Below are 23,439 nucleotides of genomic sequence, written 5' to 3'. Positions count from 1 at the left end.
CATGAGAGAGAGTACATTGACAGATCAAGATCTTCAGAAAATGTGGTACTGCAGGTTTTTCCTGCAGCTGAAAAGGCAAATGCGCCACTGGAATCAATGAAGTCGCCCCGGAGTGCCGATTAATTCTTGATGTTGTTTTATAATTTAATGATTTGTATTTTGGAAGTGTTGTTATTATCTTATTCAAATAAATAATATAGATGATCTCTTTCTTGCTTCTATTTCTTGCTTGAATACCACGAGGCGATATTCAGCCTTCAACTACTCTTACATCTAACCCTCTGATGCTCATCTAGAGTTGATAACATCATGTGGCCCTATAAATTAAAATATTAAAACAAATGAATAACAAAAAAACATGACATTACTATGTTTGTTCGACCAATATTTGCTTACATTATGTACTGTGCAGATAGTAAGGATTTTTTATAAACTTTTTATAGACCCTCAAAACCTAAGTCCATAGCGATATAATTGAACTGTTCAATAGCATTAGGTGAAGCTACTCTGGAAAGTACTTGTCAAATGGATCCAAACATCTCCGCTGATTATTCAAATTCTTCATAATGACTATCAATATAGCATATTGTTTTTTGAAAAAGTGTTTGTGAACATCTTCAATCTACTTTCCGGCTTCATCTCCTTTATATCAATAAAACCTACGAAGTCATAAAAAATAAACTTCAACAAAAGAGTTTACACACAACTAGTTATTATGTATATCCACCCATGCAAGTTCAAACTCAAATTATAGATGTGAATTCAGACTTGAGAACCACTCACACTTGCCTGTGGATATGAATGAAGATTTATATCCACCAAGGAGAAGATAAAGAGATCAAATCCAGCTTGATCCTCATCCACAAGTCGAGCAACCGAAACCTTGGGGTTTCCTGTATCACAAAGACTCGAGGTAACAACTTCAGTGGAAATTATTTCACACATTTTGAAATCGAATAAGTATTCGAAATGCAAATATTCATTTCTTGTTTGTTGATAAATTAGGATGTTTATACATCCTGAGTTTATCCCCCGATGACTGAAACTCAAGATGAAACTGAAGAAACTAGCCACTCGTGTCAGCGAATCGTCAGAAAGAAATTCCAAAAATCGACGGCTTTCGAACCCCAAAAACAGTGACACTGAAAACCTCGGCCGCGAAAATCTCAACCATTTTGTTTCTTAGCAGTGTTTAAAATCAATGAATTTTTGGCAAATAGTAATGATGAATTTCGATTCGAATCTGTATTGCCAGTTGGATTTTGGCCTAAAAACATGACTGAAGGAAAAATTTCATCTGAACTGCAACTAAACAATTCATCACAGCCCTAGAAGGAACAGGTAGTTAATATTCTTTGAGCTTTTATTGGAATTAGATTTCCCAAAATTTTTCAGAGGAATTATTCAGTCAACTCAAAATATTGTTTTGAAGAATAATGAGTTTCAATATTTTCTGATATATTTTCACGAAGTTGAAAGGCAGAATTTCACACATTAATATAGATTCCGTTGATCTTTGTAGGTTAACCTTATTTTTCAGTTTTATTCCCCATTGCTCCAATTCTCACGAACAACCAGAGGTTGATTTATCACGAGATTTCTGATGTATTAGGTCCGACAACAAAGAGCCATAATTCACAGTCTCCTAATTTTTTGTGAGTAGAATTTCTTCCGGTTCACAAATAGGTTAAGATTCCAAAGTGAGAAAATATATTACTTTCTTGTCGATATAATAATTATTATCTTTTAGGATCCACAGTAACTCAGTGTTCACCGTACCAGTAATATAAAACATATCTTTTCCGGAAAAAAAATAAATCAGACATGTAGGTTGCAATCAGAAACTCTACCAACATTTTGAGAGCTTCTACAAAAGAAAAAACTACATGAACTACACAAACCTTCATTGAACAAATATTCCGAAACAAAACAAGGTTCATCTCAACCTGCAGAGATTGCGTAACCAGAAGCGAGCTAGAAAATAACTTCGAGAACCTACAGATCTCATTCCACAACCACCGGGATCAACCCATCGATGAAACCCTTGTGAATTACTTCCTCCGGCCGAAGACTTCACCAATTGGTCGAACCACAAATGCACTGCTGTCCCCAAAAGACTAGCCCAAGTATGCAGGTCCAATGACACCTCCCCATACGAAGACGCCATACACGACAAAGAAGAAATTCTCGTCAAAAAAAGTGCCTCGCAGAGACTCGATAATCTTCTGTTCATCCATAGATGACGTCTTCATAAGAAGAGTTGTCACTGCCTTCACATACTCTCACTTGCTCTCACTTGTCCCTTGAGGACAGCTGAGTCCTGCACTTCATTCGTGGTTCAGCTTTGCACCACTGATGAGACCTACGGCAAGTCAAAATAGCACTGACCGATAATAAATCATAATTTATTCGATTTTGGGCTCTGGTTTCGATTTGTTGCCTTGCAGAGAAAGCTGAAGTGAAAGACATAGGACAAATCCCGTTCAGCAATTGTAGCCGACGCTTGGATTTTCAACACACCACTTTGGAGAACTATGGTAATATTTGATATTCGTGTATTGAGTTTTCTGTCGATCCATAGATAGCGTTTCCTTGAAAGAATATAGTGTAACGAATCTGAAGCCGGCCCTGACCGATATATCAGCCAGCAAATACATGACTCACCGCGAACCGCCGCGAAAAATGTAAATGAGTACCGAAACCACTAGAGGTATCAAGAACGATCGTTACCGATATAAAAGATCGGATCCTCGCCCAGAGAGGCAGTCTGTATTCAGAAAGCGAATCGTGAGTTTAAATAAAGAATTTGAACAGTGAAGATAAATTAAGCATTAGATGCTAAGTGTTGAATCAAGAAAGATCGTTACCGATATAAAAGATCGGATCCTCGCCCAGAGAGGCAGTCTGTATTCAGAAAGCGAATCGTGCGTTTAAATAAAGAATTCGAACAGTGAAGATAAATTAAGCATTAGATGCTAAGTGTTGAATATAAATTAGTTGTGATAGTGAAATATTGTTGAAAATAAATTTGTTTAAGACAGTTAATTCTTTAATTCGTTTCAATAGGTTAGATTAGGTTATGTTAGGTCCAAAGTGAGTGGGTCTATTCGACCCTCTACCGCAATCCGGCAAGGGTCAAAGTGAGTGGGTCTATTCGACCCTCTACCGCAATCCGGCAAGGGTCATTGTGGCTAACACCTATTCACACTCAACCAAATAAACCCAACTTCTTAACGAGGCCGATTAGTTTGTATAGTGAGTGTTCTTTCAGGTCAGATGGTGAGAGAACGGCTCTGCCAAATAATAAAAACCTGATTCGGTTCCCAGCGGGGCAGGCACAAAGTATGTGCTCTGATGTTTCATCATTTCCCAAACAGAGGCGAACAACCTGTCTTTCGACAGCCCGAGTCTCTGCATATGATGATTCGGATGAAAGTGACCTATAAAAAGACCTGTTAGACATATCAAGCTTCGAAGGGTAATAAACGCCTTGGAGTGGTCCAATCTTGGAATTTTCTTGCCATCCAGGTGTTTCAATCTTTTTTGGCAAAGACTAAAGCGATGCCAATAACAGGTTCTGGTCCGATGAAGCTACTTGTAGCATCCTTCTTGGCAAGGGAGTCAGCAGCCTCATTGCCTTCCAGGCCAGTATGGCCAGGAATCCAGACCAGAGACAGTATGTCAAGCTTTCCTATCGTGGAGAGTCGTTTTTGGCAATTCGCTACCAATTTAGACGTTGCTCGGTAGACGCCAAGAGCTTCCAACGTCGCTTGACTGTCAGAGAATATTTTTATTGAGATGTGTGAAGTTGGATTCTTCCAATCTCTCTGCACACAATTCAATAGCGTGAATTTCCACTTGAAATACAGTCGCATAGGTACCTAGACAGGTTGATATCTCTGTTATAGGTCTGCGACTGGAAACAGGAAAGTGTCTGGAAAGTTTATGATTAGCATTGAAAGCAAATTGCAGATTCAACGATAAAATTTGTATTTCTGATGAAATTTTTCACTCAAAACACCTCTGAAGGAAGAATTTCATTCAATTATTGTACATAGAGCATAGTAAATATTTAATAAAGCGGTTACTCCGCCAAAAATTAACATTTGAATAAAATGGCGGATGATCTGACTACTGAGTTTATCTGCCTCGAAGCAAAAGTTAATAAAATTGTAATAATACATTGAACAAGTTCATAAATAAAAATTTTCCTATAGGATATATACCCCGGATATAAGCTTTGAGATAAAATTATTTTGTTTGTTCCAGATTGTAATGGTGAAAATTTTTGAATACGGTAAACAAAAAGTTCTGCCTACAAAATGCCCGTTTTTTTTTTCATGATGATTTTTTTACCTGTTACTCTGCAAAAAGTCAATTTCCTCAACAGAGTGTGCCTGGAAAATATAATGCTTATAGGTATTTTCTGCAAAAAAATTCTGAAAATACACATTTTTTCATATATTTTGTATGCAGTACGTCCACCAAGTATTATTAATTGAATAAACGATACTATATTTTGAGTATAAGTTTATACCTCACTCTACAACTTTTTCGAAATGACAGCATCCCCTCTTCACTTTTTAACTCAAACCAGAGTACATGTATTAATTCATTTGGAAGGCTTTTTATTTCTCTATCCATCAATTCATTTTTTGACTTGTTTCTATTCGAAATCAAAAGAATTCAATTCAGAAATTTCAAAATTTATTGAAAAAAAAATTAAAATAAAAAAAAAATTGTTGAAAAAATCAAAAACTGTGAAAACTCTCTTGACCAATAATACCATAAATGCAATTGGTAAATTTTCACATTCATTTGAAACTTGATGTAAATTTGTGTATGTATATCTCTATTGCATATATATATTGCTTAATTTGTAATGATGAACATATTTTTTATGACAAAAAAGGTAATGAATGAATTGAATTGGATTTGGAATTTTGAAAATATCGAACTAAATATTTCATATCGCTTATCAACAGATAAACTTGTACTTGTTAAAAAATAATAGAGAACGTGAAAAGTGTAATATTTTTCAATAAAAAATCAGAATAAGTCAAAAATCCTCATATTGCCGGATGAAAAATTCAGAACTTTGTAATGGAAACGAAAGTTTTTTATCTTCTTCTTCTCCATCTTGATGCAAAAAATGTGAGAATCTTCCAAAGAAAGAAAGGAAGTAATCAATTTAAAAAATTAACTCTATACAAAGATGCGTAGATCATGAAAAGAAGTAACTTTCAGACATAAACTGGAAGGAAAAGCCCTTCTGAAACATCTATTTCCGTAGAAACATTGAGTTACACGAAAGAAAAATGCTTTCGAAACAAATACTTCTATATGAACGCTGAAATATACGAAAAACACTTTTCTCCTTTCAGTTTGTCATCCCCACTGGTAGGCATCCGATGTTTCGCCGTAAGACACTTGCCTTATCGGCTGGTCGGCAGCAAAAACGGGTAACATTATAAGCAAATACACTGAATTCGTCCATAATCACGACTTCATTTCACGGAATGGGTTGAATCCACCCATGTCATCGATGATAGTACGTAAATAAGATTCATTTGCTTATCTGATTGAATCCCAGCCATAGGAATCTTGTTTAAATTGAAAGGGTTTATTTTTAGGGGAAATTGATTTTTGGAAAAGAAAATGTTTGGTCTTCTACTTCTCCATCTACTTTCTTTCCCAAAAATTAAACTCTCCTCAAAATAAACCCTTTCGATTTAAACAAGATTCCTATGGCTGGGATTTGATCAAATAGGCGAATGAATATTATTAACGTACTATCATCGATGACATGTGTGGATTCAACCCATTCCGTGACAAAAAGTCGTAATTATGGAAGAATTGAGTGTTTTTTCCAAAAATTTTATCGGCATTTGCTGAAGAGCCCATTGAGCAAGTGTTTTACGGTGAAACATCGGATGTATAGCAATGGGGACGACAATGTTCCTTTTAAGTGAAATTTTACTTGTTTCATTAATTATATTGTGTAGAAATCCCGTGAATAATATCTTATTGGATTTCATTACGAACGTTTGGAGTAGAGAAACGTGTTTTTCGTATAATTCAGCCTTCATATAAAAGTGTTCGTTTCGAAAGTGTTTTTCTTCAGTGTAATTCAATGTTTATATGAGAATAATTATTTTGGAAGGGCTTTTTCTTCCAGTTTGTGTCTGAAAGTTACTTCTTTGCATGATCTACACATCTTTGTATGGAGTTCATTTTTGGAATTGATTCCATCATATCTTTGGAAGATTCCCACATTTTTTTGTATCAAGATGGAGAAGTAGAAGGCCAAAAACTTTATTTACCAAAAATCAATCTCTCCTAAAAATATATCCTTTTAATTTGTAATAGGAAATATCACACCATTGTTCTCTTTCAAAATTTCATGGGGGTTTAAGTGGGAGTTATAAAATTAATTTTGAAAAGTGTAAAAAATTGGCGAGTTTCCAGAATTCCTAATAATATCATTCACTTGACTTCATGTGTTACTTAATAAAGGCTCTGTATACTGAAGGGAAGCAGAAAGTCTGAAAAGACAATTTCTGAATCGCCGTGTTCATAGTCAAATTACCATATATATATATATATATATATATATATATATATATATATATATATATATATATATATATATATATATATATATTCATTTTTCCGTTGAATTTTGAAGGTATGTCATATATAGTTCAAGTCTACATCATATATTCAAATATGTATTTGGCTGTCATCAATATCCAATAATTCAAAACTTCCACCTGAACAAATTCCTAACAAATCGCTAACCCGACTCCATCAAAATATATAGCCATTTTCCTTCTTTCGCAACCAATAAATCAAATTACCTCCAATCACCTCCAAGAACAACGTCGTCGGTATCCCCTAAGCACACTATTTCAGTTCTTAACCTAGGTCGAGACGATCGGCTGACAAGGGAAACAAGTCGGCACGATGTCATGCGACAGTTCATTAATAAACGGACATAGAAGTCGTCCTTCTACCGTCACACGAACGATGAGCAATTTGTGCATGAAAAACGTGCTCCAAACACGCTCAGAACATGCCCTGCACTGTCCGAACTACGGTGATATCACCGAATCGAGAACCGGACGAAACTGCGGCTCCAGGATGGCGAATTTAAGCAAGAAAATTATGGCGCACGCGCACCAGCATCGATTTTACTGGACCAAACCTGTCCTGGCATACTAGATGTATTATACATGACCCACTCGAAGGTTGAGGACGAGGAGTTATGATGATCTCGCTCCTTCGAGAAAAAATGGGGGATCTTGCCAAATCAAGGTGGCGGATAATAATGAATCGACGTCGGCAATAATTGCGCAGGGTATCAGTAGCGTAGTTCGACACCAAAACGTTTTCTGTCTCAGATCGTCTACTCTGGGGTTTTCGTTTCTATTCGAAGGCTCTGAACTATTGGAGGACTCGAAATATATTTTGATCACTTTTCGAATTGAAGATTTTTTTCAACTATGGTACGTCCAAGTGAGTTAGGAACTTATGGGATGAAAATGCTTTTCGACGGAGATTGGTTTTTGGTGAATAATTTTGGATATAGGCGCTTCCTACCTTCAAATTTAAATTCATTCATTTGAAAGGCCTTTTTGATGCCTATATGTGTAGAATATAACATCGTTCAAATGTTCGCCACGGCTTCTCTGAGTGGAGCGCATCCGAAACGTCCAATTTTCTATGGCGCATAAATCAGGCTGAATTTGACCGATAGCATGGGTTATGTTGGCTTTGAGGACCGCTGTAGTTTCCGACTTATTCGCATACACCTCAAACTTGAGAAAACCCCATAAGAAAAAGTCTAACCGGGTCAAATCGCACGATCTTGGTGGCCAGTTACATCACCTCTACGTGAGATGACCATGCCCTCAAATCGCTCGTGCATTCAAAGTGGCTCTGTGTGATAAGTAGCGCCGTCCTGTTGAAATAGCATGTCATTGGTGTACAGATCATCCATTTCATGCCAAAAAGTTGATTAGTATCGTTCCAAAATCGACAATTTTGTTTGTTCACATACTAGTCCATCCAAAAATAGACCTCATCGCTGAAGATGATTTTTCGATGAATATTTGGCAAACACAGGTTGTTTATGGTCGTTTACCTTCAGTTCCTGAGTCAGTTGAATTTTGTACGGGCGCAGGCACAAGTCACGACGCCAAACTGGCCAAGTTATAGTCTTTGAAAGGCTAAGTATTTGTGAACGACGCGAAATCGACTGCCTCGAATTCTCCTGCATACTCTCACAGACAGCGGCGATGATTTTGGCAGATCTTGCGTTTTTTTGACGTACGGATGTTAGTCGATCGTTTACTGAACCAGTGGACTCAAATTTATCTACTACTTTGCGAAAAGTCCTCTCTATAGGACGATTATGGCGACCGTAAAATGGGCGAATCGCGCGGTACGTTGCCCGAACAAAACAGCCATTTTATGGAACAATTTTATTATTGGCACGTGTTGTTGAATACTCCATTCGTCCATGGTGATTTGGCAAAACTTCACATAAATATATTCTTGCAGAATATCTTCTCAGTTTCTGATCCAAATTTCAATAAGCACACTTTTCCGTTGTCAAATTCAATCATTATTTTCAATCGATAACTACCAAACCTAATACAGGGTGAGTTAACAAGATTCCCTCGGTCCACTGCTACAAGGGTAAACAATTTTTCGAATTGCTCAATTTTTTTTGCAGTCATATCAATAAAAACTGTCTTTTAAAATTGTTTTCTCTCATACTGGGTGATTCAGCCGAGTCTGGCCAAGCAGTTATATTTTTTTAATAGAACAGTCAGTATATGAATACGTCATTCGATTTCATATTTCATTAGATTTCTGAGGAATTTTTGTTTTCGAATTTCCATTGCGGCATTGCCAAGTTATTTTAGAAAAACCTATTTTGCAGACAATAATTTTTCAATTCACCACCCGTATGTCTACAGCGGTGCTCGGTGAATCCGGTCAAGTTTCATTCATTTTCAAACAGACATAATTCAACTTTTTCAATGGAACACCCTGATTATTTTCATTTGTATGAAATGTTTCAACATTTCACTACATTTTTTATCAGAGGTATACTCTACAAAAAACTGATATTTTACAAATTATACCAAGTTTTAGTAATTGTTACCACAAAAAATGTATTTTCTTACTCGTTTTTTGAACATTCAAACTAATATCTAGTGATAGTTATCATCGGTTTCAACGGTGAGAAATGCGTAAAAAAACCTAAAATAATGTATACTGCTTTTTTCTTTAGAAACCCAATTATCCATGTATAGATCCTTGTGTAGATTGAACCATTTTCATTAGGAATTATATATTGGAAGAGATGGTGCAAATGGTCTATGCTTTGAGGGAAAGGGACGGAAACTGCCTTCTTGCATATGGAATTTACAAAAAAAATACAACCAGATGGAAGGGTATTCATGGCTCCAAAAACAAGATTTGAAGAACTGGTAATGTCAATCACGAGAAGTTCGAACTTGTCTGCCCTGTAATAAATGAAAAAATAATACAATTCAAATTGCTCTTCACCTTGTTAAAAATCTCCATGTGAGTATCCGAGACTTAAGCCAGGAATTAGGATTTTCTCAAACCAGCGTATCTCGAATGATACGAGCAAACAAATTTCATCCTTACCACACTCAAGAGATAAGAGTAAGAGATTTTGAAAAACGTGTTCAATTTTGCCGATGGGGCTTAGAAAAGATCAATCAGGAAAATGATTTTTTCGATTTCATTTTATTTTCTGATGAAGCGACTTTTCATACATATGGAAATATGAATCGGCATAACATACATTATTATGCAACGGAAAATTCCCATTCTGTTCATTGCCTGAATCATCAACAGCGTTAGTCACTGAATGTTTGGGGTGGGATTCTCGGAAAAAAAGTTATCGGTCCGTATTTTTTGGATGGGCATCTCACTGGAAGAAAATATGTAAGATTTTTTCGGCATCAGATCACCTGACCTGACCAATTTTTTTTTTTTTTATGGGGGTATGTCTAGCAAACTTCTCCAACATCTTAATCAGTTGTCGCTCCCATACGAACGACAACTCTCAGAAGTTGAGAAACTTGTGCGAGCTAAGGACTAATGAGGTCTTACCTTTTAACGTGTGATTCCTAACACGGTTGCAGAATCATCCCAGCTTCAACCAGATAAATACTCTCGAGAAAAATATCTGGTCAACGCGGGAATCGAACCCAAGGCTTTCCAATCGTGAGTCGGGCGCACTACCACCGCGGCCAATTCCACACAATATAGAAGACATAAAAAGAAGAATCACTAGAGCTTTCAGGGAAATCCCAGAGGATATGCTGGAAGGAGTAGAGAATTCGTTTGAAAAAAGAAACTGACATTATGTGTTCACCGTTTTGAATATCTTTTGGACTCCTCTATTCAATAAAAAATTCAGGCGTTATTGTTCACATTGAAAAAATTTTGAGTAAGTGAATCTGAATAAATGAATTTTTTGTGGTTTCAACAATAAATAAAACTGGGTATAATTGGTGAAATATTTTTTTTTTTCGTATAGTATACATGATAAAAATGTAGTGAAATGTTGAAACATTTCATAGAAATGAAAAAATTGAGGGTGTTTCATTTGAAAATGTTAATATAGGTATGTCTGTTCGAAAATGAATGAAACCGGTTTTACCGAGCACCCTATATATTATTTCCGGAAGTTGAGATTCCCGAAATTATCATAGTGATGTTGACTTACCCCCCGATCCGGGTGGTGAATTAAAAAAATATTGTCTGTAAAATAGGTTTTTCTGGAATAACTTGGCAATGCCACAATGGAAATTCGAAAACAAAAATTCCTTAGATATTTAAAAAAATTCGGAGTCGAATGACATATCCATATACTGGGTATTCTATTGAAAAAAATATAACTTTGGTAGGCCAATATGCGAGAAAATAATTTTAAAAGATATTATTTATCAATATGACCGAAAATAAGTTGAGCAATTCGAAAAATTGTTTTCCCTGATAGCAACGGACTGAGATAGTCTTGTTGACTCACCCTGTATATAATGTTTTGAAGTTCAGTGTAATTCCTGGCTATATTCAGCTGATTTGATCCCATACAAACTGAAAATCGAATAAAAGTTATATGTACAGAAATAACTTTTTATTTCTATGTTTTCAGATGTTCAGCAGCCCCTCTATACTAAAGTTTGAATGTGATGATTTATTTCAGGACAATTACCTAAAGTTATATAATTTGATTTAGAACAGCCCTAAAAGGAGTTTCATTGGCAGCCAACAGTGCACAAGGAATTTGTCTGTGTTAATTTATGGCAATATTAATTGTTAATTTTCTGTCGGTAAGCTCCATAATGCTATTATTTGTTGTATAAGATTTTAATTATATTGAAAGCTTGTCAAAGTTAACTGAAGTGATTACACAGTGAGGAAGAAAATTCACAACTATCGAGTGCAAAGAGAGAGTACGGCAAGAAATCAATATCTCGACCAGACAAATATTTTCAAACCATCCACTTTTGCTCCACTCAGATCGGCTTTGATAAATTCAAAACTTGTTTCAAATTTGTCTTCTGGATTAGAAAATTCGACCAAATCATTTACAAAATTGGTCATCGAAAATAATGAAATTGAATGAATTGAACTTATTGAACTTATCCTCGAAAAGGTTTTCTATCTGTTTGAGAAAGTTAAAAAATCCCAATAATTTCAATACACACAACAGAAATGTAATTCCAAAGCACTCTACCTCCAGCTCTAAATGATAACGCTCACCAAAAGGCACTTTGCACTTTCTTTCCTCTTTTTAGACGATATTTGTCCCACCAGGAGATGAAAACTCCAAATCAAATATCGCCTTGCTCTGATAGTCGAGATTAACTATATCAGGATTATTAGCTTGCATCAACCCGAAGATGGGAAATAAATAGTTCCAATAAATATTAGCCCCCGAAACGTAGGGCAACAAGGGTGTCTCGTCAATACCGTAAACATGCCTTAGGTGGTAATAAAGCATTCTTAGGGCCGCGTTATGTCGATGGATATAGGCTGGGACTGCGTATGGTGGACATGCTGACAGCAAGTGCATTACGGTGTCAGGCACCTCGCGGCAGGTCCTGCACGTGGTGTCAAGAACCTCTTTACCAATTACGCGACTATGGTAGACTGACGTGTTGAATACACTATCCTGATAGGCTATAATAAACCTGTGAGAATCAAGTCAAATCAAATCGAATCGAATCGAATCGAATCGAATCGAATCAAATCAAATCAATTCAAATCAAATCAATTTAAATCAAATCAAATCAAATCAAATCAATCAATCAAATCAAAATATGCTTCATTACACAATATCTGAACACTGAACATCTTATTAGCTAAGTCTAGTAAAGTAAAACGTGTATACGGAACCTTAAATTAACGAATATAAGCTATAAAATAATGCTTAGAGACAAGAGCAGCGTATATGAACAGAACAATATTAAGCCCAACTGATCAGATACAAATATAAGTACATGAATATATGAATTTTGAGTAAATGCAAATATATAATGATACGTAATGAACATTGATAGCCATTTCGTGTTGATTTCAATAACTTGTTTACACAAAGCTACATGCAATTACTTGATAGAGCCTTGGTAGAATTCGTCTTTTCTTTTCATCATATATTCGTCTCAAATTAATGGGAAGTTGATTAAATAACATTTTGCTAGTGAAAATAATATAATTTTGTGTAAGGGCTAGAGAGGATGTTGGAAGGGAAATGAAGTGAGACTGACGTGTACTATAAGTTGAGGTGGTATTAAATTGATTTTTATTTTTTTTGTGGATAAGACACACTCGCAGGAAAATTTTGAACCGTCTCTTTGAAGTGAGATCAAATTGTTTGCTAATGAAGAATGGTTGTTAAGATTGGCTTACCTAGCCGACATTCTTGACCAACTCAACATACTGAACTAGGGACTTCAAAAGAACTCCTTCAAGAGAAAGTTGGTCCTGCTTTGTTCACAAATACAGAAGAAGAATTTATCTGCATTTCCCACTCTATCATCATTTTTTGAAGAAAATATCAGATGTGGTTGCAGATATCAATGTTCACTGGGAAGGCCTCCAAAAAAGCTTTAAGAAGTATTTCTCTGAAGATTATTCAAAAGTGTTATTCAAAATCCTTTTTCGAAAACCTCTCACCAAATGAATTGAAACTTAAAGACAGTTGTATCGACCTTATAGAAGATGGTTCCATGAAATATTATTTTGAAGAGAAATCTATAACTAATTTCTGGATCGGATGTAGAACCGAGAACCCTTTGCTCATCCGGCAAGCTCTGCTATTCTTGATGCCATTTGTTACGAGTTACTTGTGTGAGAGTTGATTTCCTGAACTAATGTACATAAAAAATTAATATAGAAGCAGAATAAGTGTTGAAGAGAACTTAAGAGTGAAGATGAGTTCCATTACTCCTAATGTTGATATTTTAATCACAGGCCAACAAGAAGTTTCGCACTAAGGACTATAAAAGTATATTTTGTATGATGATTAATTTTTCGCTGACTTTTTAGTGATTTTTTTTGTATGTTTTTAGACTTATGGTTGATAAATAAAACTGTGAATTGATACCATTTTTTTACTCCTCCTTTATTATAAGCCTGTTATAAATAAACAAACGTCTAACCATTAAATATGAATTCTCAGGAATTTAATTAAAAAAGCCTTTGAACACTTTTAGAAGAGTAAATATTATACGTTCATTAAAATATTTAGGTATGGTGGTACACCATTATTTCTCAAAAAATCAAGTGGTACGCAGGTGCAAAAAAGTTGGGAACCCCTGGTCTACACAATCCAAGGCCTTGGATCACAAAACATGGCCGCTGCAGGCGCAATGAGCCAAGCCTTCCGCCTCAGTGCTGTAAGCCGACATGATCTTGAGATTCTAGATTATAGAGGACACTATTCTATCAAGGACTTCAATAATGAAAGCAACCATATTAATTGATAGATCTAGGATTGAGTCTGTGAAGTTCGAAGAGAAAATCTCAAGATTTCACCGGTTTTTATTTCTCTTTTTGGATGATATTCATCTCACCTGGGGGCTTATTCACTTGTAAGAGCCTGAAGGTGGAAAAGAATAATAATAATAGTTTCGGTTTTATTATTTCATGAAACAAAAAAGAGATTACAGAAATGAACAGCTACAATGAATTTAGCACTTCTAAACCTCCAAAACAGATAATAAGGCCACACCAGTGTCTCGTCAATACCGCTGGAGTGCCAAAGGTGGTGCTAGAGCACTCCCACTCGGTGGATATAGGATAAAATTGCATGAGCTGGACACGGCGACAACAAATACATAAGGGTCTCAACCACATACCACAGAACCACTAACCTATCACGCATCTACGATAGACCAAAGTGTTGTAGTCACCATCCTGACAGGTCATGGTAAACACCCCATCTGAAAGTGACTCGACTCAACCGTGAAGTAAGCGGCCAGAGCGCCAGAATAAAATTGCTATCTCTTAACGAACGTTTTCGCTACCCAAGTTAGCATCATCAGGAGATGACCTAAACTTGTAGTCTTAGTCGAGTCAGCTTCATTACGTAGGTTCGAACTACCCTCTTAAGGATTGCGTAAAATAACATCGAGCATACATATGTTGAACACAATCAATAATGGAATGGTCGATGTGCCTCCAGTAATGTTTGCGGAGATTATTATTTCATATTCCGTTATTCAGATTAAACCTTAATAGTATTTCACAAATAAATTCAATATGTTCGAACTGGGATAAAATCACTTCGAATCACTCTGAAAAATCTTAACAATATTTGATTCTAGTATGTAGTTTTCTCTTCTGAATTTTAATTCAAATCTAATATATAAAAATGTTTGTTTGTTGGTTACCATTGGTAAGTGATAAACTTCTACATCGCTCAACCGATCGTGATGAAACTTGACATATATAAATAATTTTTTATAGAGAAAGTTTTTAGGCTATCAATTTTTCTGTAACTCGCCGCTAGATGGCGCTGTAGAACAATTTTTTGAAAGCACTGTTCTATAACGCTGCGCACGCCTAAGTTTGTTGATTCTGTTTCTGTCAAAACATTGGAACAGCAGCGATACAGCATCATAGTACTAGTATTATATAATATGGATGAAGGCTGGAAGGCAAACGTATACGTTTTGAAGTTGTGTTGGATATGTAACTATTCCTACTGTAGCTAATGTAACTATTTTTTTTCATGCCTTCTCGCCACCTTTCATCTATCTTCTCTCCTACCCTCTCATTCCATTTCCTTTCCTTCTTCCTTCTTCCCCTCCCCCCTACCATTGCTCCCTCCACTGACATCCTCATCTACCTTTCCGCCCACCCTCTCCTCCCACCTCCCTTCTCTCCCCATCCTTCCGCCATCTCCTTCTTCCTACTCTCCTCTCCTCTTTCTTTTTTTTCCTTTTCTTTGTTTTTCATCCCATCCATTTTTACATTTCTGATCTGTCAACACCTTGTTTCGAAATATATGTTTGAAATATGTTTTTTCCGTCAACCAGCTATCGCACCCCTACGAACGACAATCCTCAGAAGTCGAAACTTGTGCGAGATAAGGACTAACGAGGCCTCACCTTTTAAATGTGATTCCTAACACGGGTTGGACGATAGCAAGTGTAAATCGATCGTTCAGACTGGGGCTTGAACTACCGACCAACACGGCGGTCGATTAGAGTGAGTGAACACAGCATCCACGTCGAACCGACCGGCTACCAACCGACCGACAGACAATGAAATTTCGATTATCCTTCATTCAAGAAATGGATATATCATAAATACTTTCAATCGATAAAAAATACGATTCTTCAAAACCTACATCATGGACATCATAGCTAAAAGCAACGATATTCCTTCAAACATTGTCAATAAATTGATTAGAAAACGTAGAGATGGACCGTATCTTTTGTTAATCCTTAAATTCATCCTTGTGATATGGATTGTACTTTTTCGCAAATCACTCTATCCAAAATTCTAAGTCGAGTAATTGTAAATGTTTATCATTTCAAGTCATGTTTCTAGTACCTAAGCGAGAGTTCACTTTGGATAAGAATTGTTATTGTAAAACTTAGCCTTGGTAAATACAAATATAACGACTTAGTTTTTAGAAATGAGTTCAAGTCATCTCCTGATTTTGCTCACATTATTGGTTAAACGTAAGCCTAAAAAAGTTTTTTCAGTCTGAGTGTGCGAGAAAAAAATGTATCCTAATTTATTCTGCTCCAGAGTTTTCAATTCCATTTATTAGTACTGAAAAACTAAATGTAATTTATCAGTTCATCAAAAGAAGTAATATACAGTGTGTAAAAGCCAAATGGAATCAATTCCGAAACACTTCAAATTTGAATTATAATTTGACACACTTCAACGGAAAAATGCTACCCCTACTTTCAACCCCCGTCGAATGGCAGTTACAACCCCCAATGTTTCAAATATGAAGTATAGGCTTGTGATATACTCATATCGTTTGAAAGGTCTCTTCATTCTCTATTTAAAAATTTTATCGCTTTCAAGTTTATTGCAACAATAAAGATAAAATAAATTAAAATCATGTCGTAACCAAAATTCGTTAAAATACACTCAAAACTTATTTCATGTTGAGGTATTAATGAGAAGAAAGTAAGCAAAACCCATAACAATGTCCTGTACGGCAACGTTAAATTGAAATGCCTTGCCAACTTGTTTTGTATGTTATATCATTATGTCAGTATTTTAATTTAAGTTCAAAGTTCGTTAACTTCAAGTCTGACAAATGGTTGGATTAACGGAAATGCATAAAATAACAGTTTTACAAATGATCGGTTACGGAGATTAAATCAAAACAGAACAGGAAGTAGCTGGCCTATTTCATGAGAAATTTCCCAATTTGACGCCTATATCCCGAAAAACAATGAGCAAAATTATGATGTAGTTTCGCGACCTTGGTCATGTGAGGCAGATAAAAAAAGCAACTGCCAATGCAGGCATCCACTACATTCAATGTTAGCCATACATCGATAGTAAACATAATAAAAGAAAATAAAATGCATCCTAACTGGATGAGATAAGAACACACGTAATACCCTGAAGAGGTTAATGTTTGGGCAGAGATTGTAGGAAGCCATATCATTAGTCCCTTTTTCATTGAGGACAACTTGAATGGCGATAATTATTCACTATTTCAAAATGATGTCATTCCAAGTTTAGCAACTTTATATCCTGATCCAGGTAACCCTCAAGTTCCAGTGAATACGATATGGTTTCAGCAGGATGGAGCACTACCACATTACCAAGTTAATGTCCGGAAATACCACGATACAACATTTCCCATTCGGTGGATTGGGAGACGAGCACCGATTGAATGGCCAGCGCGATCACCTGATCTTTCATCATTAGATTTATTTTTATGGGGATATGTGAAGAGTAATGTGTACAAAACTAAACTTTCAGATTTGAATGACTTAAAAGAACAAATAACGCTTGCGATTAGATTGGTCACACCTGATATGTCAACTTATGTTAGAAGACAGTTAAATTTGAGATCAAGATGTTGGCAAGACGTTCTCGGTGAACATTTTAAACATCTACTTTGTTAACTTCCATAGTTCTTTTTCGTATTCTACTTTGTATTATGTTTTGCATTACATTTCAGTTTTTGAGTGTATTTTATCGAGTTTCGGTAAACACATGATTTCTATACATTTTATTTCAATTGTTGCAATAAACTTGTAAGCGATAACAGTTCTGAATAGAGAATGAAGAGACCTTTCAAACGATATACTTCCCGTTTGAAAAATTGGGGGTGATACTTGTCATTCGAAGGGGGTTGAAGGTTGGCCTTTTGACGTTGAAGAATGTCGAATTATAATTTACATTTGACATGTTTCAAGATTTTTTTTAAATATGTACAGTAACTGAAATAATGGATTTATTCCATTTGGCTTTCACACACTGTATGTCATTTACTAATTTGTTTTATTTATTCGCCTTGAATGTGAAAATGTTTGTTCCAGATCATTCACTTTGATATGAAGCGCAATAAATATGTATAAAATTTCGTTCAATTAATAAAGAATTTCCACAACAGAACTTTTTTAAATAAGTACATATCAAACTATCACATTGAAATAAAGCTTTTTAATTATCTACAAATATCCATACGACATAATGAAAGGACTACTCTGTAAATCACGTTTCAGTTGAATTCAAAAAATTGCTCGCACTCAGAATAAAACCAAAGTTCTTCAATAAATATCTCCAAACATTAGATTTATTTTTCAGCTATCGAAAACATTTTGTAAAATCGCCACTATCACTTCCAATCACACAATTCCACCGACGTTCATTTTTTACAACATCCACGGAACACCTACATTTATACTATCAGTTTATTAATCTTCCTCCATTGACAATAAAATCCTTTCCACTCGTTGGGGTGAGTCGGGATCGAGGATTGATGGACAGGTCAGAGAGACCGAGAGTAGTTTTTGTGTTCGCATTCGGGATGTCAGATGATTCGGATATTTTGTAGGCCTTACGTAACTCTAGTTGTTTATCAAGTGGAAAACATCAATAAAAATTTCATCGACTCAAATGTATGAAATAATATTTTTATATTATGCGCTAAATGAACAAAGGAAATGATTAAATATTATCAAGATTCGGTACTGGCAGAATTATCGAAACGTAATTTCATAAATGCATTTCTAAACAGCTGGCATCGACTTTGAAAAAATGTAGCCCCTAATTTATTTCGTGCCGTCTTTAAATTTCATTTTGTTGGTTACTTCCATGCAATATCGGACAAAGTAGGTTCTACAAGATCGCTAAATGGAATTGAAGTTGTCTTTTTGAAAGTGCAATAAATTGATATTTTGAATCGAATGTGTATATTTTCAGGAGAGATTGTTTTATTTCTATTCTGGGAAACAAAGTTTTTGGCTTTCCACTTCTTCATCTTGATACAAAAAATGTGGGAATCTTTCAAAGAAAGGAAGGATATTTTCAATTCGACAAAATAATCCGCCATTTTTGAGATATTCACAAGAAACTGAGAATAGCAGATTTCTTAATTTTTTACTCTTGCGCCTCCACTTTCAATATCAAAAAGTGCTAAAGGAACTTTTTGCTCTATTCCATGCGATCCGGTGGGACCGAATTTTCAACGTGACGTATGATCCATTTCATTGAAATCCATCATCACTTTCAAGAAATATTTGTAGCCCTCGTGATTCAATCCCCAAGGAGGGGTAGATGTTACCCTCAGAACCTTAAATGGGAAGGGATGTCAAGTGACACATCATTATGATTTGCTCTGAATGGTACCCTGACTTATTATTTTTTGAAGAGCATTTTTCGAAAAATAGCGTTCTAAACTTACACATGTAATTATGCAATACAATGCATTATTGTATTGACTTCTTTTAATAAAAATTGTAAGAAGAGTAGGTAGTACCGTTCCAACCCTTGAATAACAAAAATAAATTTATTACGCGTGGGAATTTTTATTTGTTGGTTATTGTTCTTTCACAAAATAAAATTTAATTTGAGAGGAAGACATTTCAAATATTAAATCTACTTACGCTTTTCTTATAAACTGTTCAAAATGTCGTCCATTTCGCTCTAAACAGTAATAAAATCTGTTTTCGAACTCCCCTCTAACATCACGGAAAACTTCACTAGGAATTGACTGGCATGCTGCTGTAATTCGTCCTTTCAAATTCTTCAATATCAAAAGGTTGTGTTTTATAAACAACTGATTTGAGGTGCCCCCGAAGAAAGAAATCTGAGAGTGTTAAATCCGGTGATCCCGGAGGCCATTCAACTGCTCCCCTTCTGCGAATCCATTGAAGTGTTGGTTGCTCATCACTTATCATCTAATTTTTATATATTTGAACTGCAAACAAATAGTTCAATGTACTGAAAAGGTTGCAGTAATACATAATTAGGTCGAGGTGATTTTATTGAACCTGCAACGTTTCTATACGTAGAATTTTTGAGAATACAATTGAATATAGCACGAATTTGGTAACCTATTTGAAATGTAAAATATATGATTTGAATCTTTATCACACCATCTATCCGGAAATCTCTCATTCAACCACTGTCGAAGAAAATAATGGGGTGGAGCACCGTCCTGCTCAAAATAAAACAGATCCTCCTTCAAAAGTTCATTACCTTTTTGCATTCATTTAAGTTTCTAACTCGTGAGTTATAAGAGAATCAATAGTCTCTTCAGGCATTTCATGGTATAGATTGTCAATTAAGTTTTCTTCCAGAAATAATGGACCATCAATGTCATTTTCAAGAATACCAGCCCAAACGTTAACTTTTCGTGGGTGTTGTATATGCCCTTCATAAATAATATGTGGGTTTTCGTCACCCCAGAAGATTCAGAATGGTATTGACTCGATGAGACATGATTTCACAAAACTCTATTATTCTATCATAATCATCCTTTGTGGAGCTCTTGAAGAATCTGCATTTCATAAGAATGGAATTTATGCGTTTTCAATGCTTCTCTTAGAGTCTCGCTTGAAATTCCCGTCTGTTCTGATGCTGATCTTGAGGAGCTCGTGGGCTCTGCAGCAAATTTTTCCAAAACTTCAATTTGAACTGCTTCATTCAGTACACTGGGTTATTTCGTTTTTTATTTGTCACTGAACCAGTTTTGTAAAACTTATTCACCAAATCAAGCACTCACTGGTGACTCAAATTACAATTTGGATGTCTTTCGTAAAAAGCACATGCCGTCCTACTTGCACCCTTTCCGACTTCTCCATAAATTATAATCATTTCAATTCTGTCTTGAAGAATATAAACCATTTTCACACTTCCATACACTTATTAAAGTAATCACTAAACAGCCCAACAGGTACTACTGTATGCACAATAATACCACATCGTTCAAATTTGCGCACCAATTTTTTGCCTGAAAACAGAAACTTTTCACAGCAGAAGTAGCAAAAAAAGGACGACTTTCTGCGATGAGAATTAAAAATTCAGCATTTGCTCAACACAACTTCACTACCATCTACGTTTTACTATTAGATAACTTCTTGATGTAAATTGAATGGAGCTTATGGAAAATGTTACTCCTAATAAAGGGGTGGAACCCGTAGTTCACCCCAAAGATCATGATTAGAATAAGAGGTGTTCCTAACGAAATTGTCTCAAAAATATTCTATAATGAATTCGTAGAAAGGAAGTAAATGGTTACCAACGGTAACCATCACTCGGCGACGAGTAATGCAACACTATTAGTTCTCTTATCAAAAAGTACTGCACATGATTACTTTATATGTACATTTTGTTCGATCTTGATATGTTGTTCCGTTCAAAAGTTAAAAGGGAAGGAATAATTTTCGCACTGTTTATATAGAATGTCATAATCAATAATGAACACATCAAAGACGACGGTTCTCATGTATGGAGCTCTGCCCCAAACATACCCTGAAGTTGCTGGATTTCATCCAGAAAAGACCCCCCGGTGATTGGAGATGCGAATATCACGTGCAACCTATGATTGAAGGTGGTTGACAATGTTTCGTGGTGCATTTCATTAGTTCTGACTTCCATTTTCCAATATGATATAAAAGACTAGCTGAAAAATAACAATTTTATTGAGGAAAAACTGAAATTACAATGAAATAACATATAAGCAACAAACAAAAAAAATTAAAAAATGCAACTATCAACGAACTGAAAATTGAAAAAAATAATAATGATAACACGAAATAAAAATTTAAATTTAAAAGATTACAAATCGAGTTCCTTCACGACGTTTCGATTGTTAGTACCTATCCACAATCGTCTTCGGGTGATAACTGGACTTATTTCTTCGAGATCTGACTTTTTATAGGTCATTCGAGTGCTTTCACCTATCCCCTCTTTCCCCTCTTTCCCCTCTCCGCTTCATTGGTTTTAGCGGGAGCTGACCGGTTGGTTGACCGTGTTCCGCTTGATAAGAGGTTTCCAATGTTACGTATCTCTAGAAGCTCTGCTATTCCGGATTTGCTGGTTTCTCCTCGCTATGTGTGTTTCTTGTGCTCGGCAATGAGAACTTTCAATGACCATTTAGTTTCACCGATGTATGATTCTCCCCACTCGCACTCCGCAATTCTAGGAATTGCAGTCCTCGTTTGGTGATCTGGTTTTCGTGAGGCTGCTACGGTTAGTATTCCCAGATCTGAAGCAGATTCTAATGTTATACTTAGACCCAATCCTTCTTATCATTTCTGACAATCCACTGATGTAGGGAAGTACAAGTACTGGTTATGGCGGCTTCTCTTCCTTGTGGAGCTCTTGCTGTCTTCTAGCTAATGCCTGTTGCACCATCACTTTGGAGTAACCATTCCGTTAAAGGTCATTTTTGATGATGCCTAGTTCCTTATCGAGACCTTCCTTTGTATTACAGAGCCCGAACGCACGGTCTAGTAGAGTCTTGATGATTCCTCTCTTAGTCGATTGATGGTGGTTGGATTCCTGGTTCAGATACTGTCCCATGGGAGTGGGTTTTCGATTACAGATGTTTTCCATTTTGCATTTCGTTGTGGACTTCCTTCTCCATTGTGAAAGTGATGGAAGGACTTACGTTGTTGAGGTGCTTCATGAAAGTATCTAATTCTGCATTCCCATGATTCCATATTATGAAGGTGTCGTCCACGTATCTCAACCAGACTCGGGGCTTCTTGTGGGCCTCTTCAGTGGCCAGAGTTGCAAACCACTTGGACTTCGATTTTTCATAGTAGTTCAAGAAAATACCTTGAATTTTTTACAAAACATGATATATTTCCTTGCAGTGGTTTAATTATTGGTAGTAAAAATCCGGACAAGTTCTGAGTGGCTGAATCTCTGGAGCTAATAGTCGGTCTGATCATTACTACCATCGGTGAAACTAAGAGGCCATTGAATGTTCGCATTGCCGAGCACAAGAAACACACAGCGAGGAGAAACCAGCAAATACAGAATAACAGAGCATGTGGAAAGAAGATGAGGATGTGAGTGGGGGGAGCAATGGTAGGGGGCAGGGGAAGAAGGAAAGGAGATGGGATGATAGGGTAGGAGAGAAGATGAAAGGTAGCGAGAAGGGATGAAAAAAAAATAAGTACATTAGCTACAGTAGAAATAGTTACATATCTAACACAACTTGAAAACGTATACGTGTGCCTTCATCCATATTATATAATACTAGTACTATGTTGCTGTATCGCTGCTGTTCCAATGTTTTGACAAAATCAGAATCAAGGAACATAGGCGTGCACAGCGTTATAGAACAGTGCTTTCAAAAAAAATTGTTCTATAGCGCCATCTAGTGGCGAGTTACAGAAACATTGATAGCCTAAACATTTTCTCTATAAAAAATTA

The sequence above is a fragment of the Leptinotarsa decemlineata genome, unplaced genomic scaffold, assembly GCF_025532065.1.
Source record: "Leptinotarsa decemlineata unplaced genomic scaffold, Ldec_3_MD MMD2_tig00026316_RagTag_RagTag, whole genome shotgun sequence".
NCBI lineage: Eukaryota > Metazoa > Arthropoda > Insecta > Coleoptera > Chrysomelidae > Leptinotarsa > Leptinotarsa decemlineata.
Note: the sequence above shows the minus strand (reverse complement) of the source record.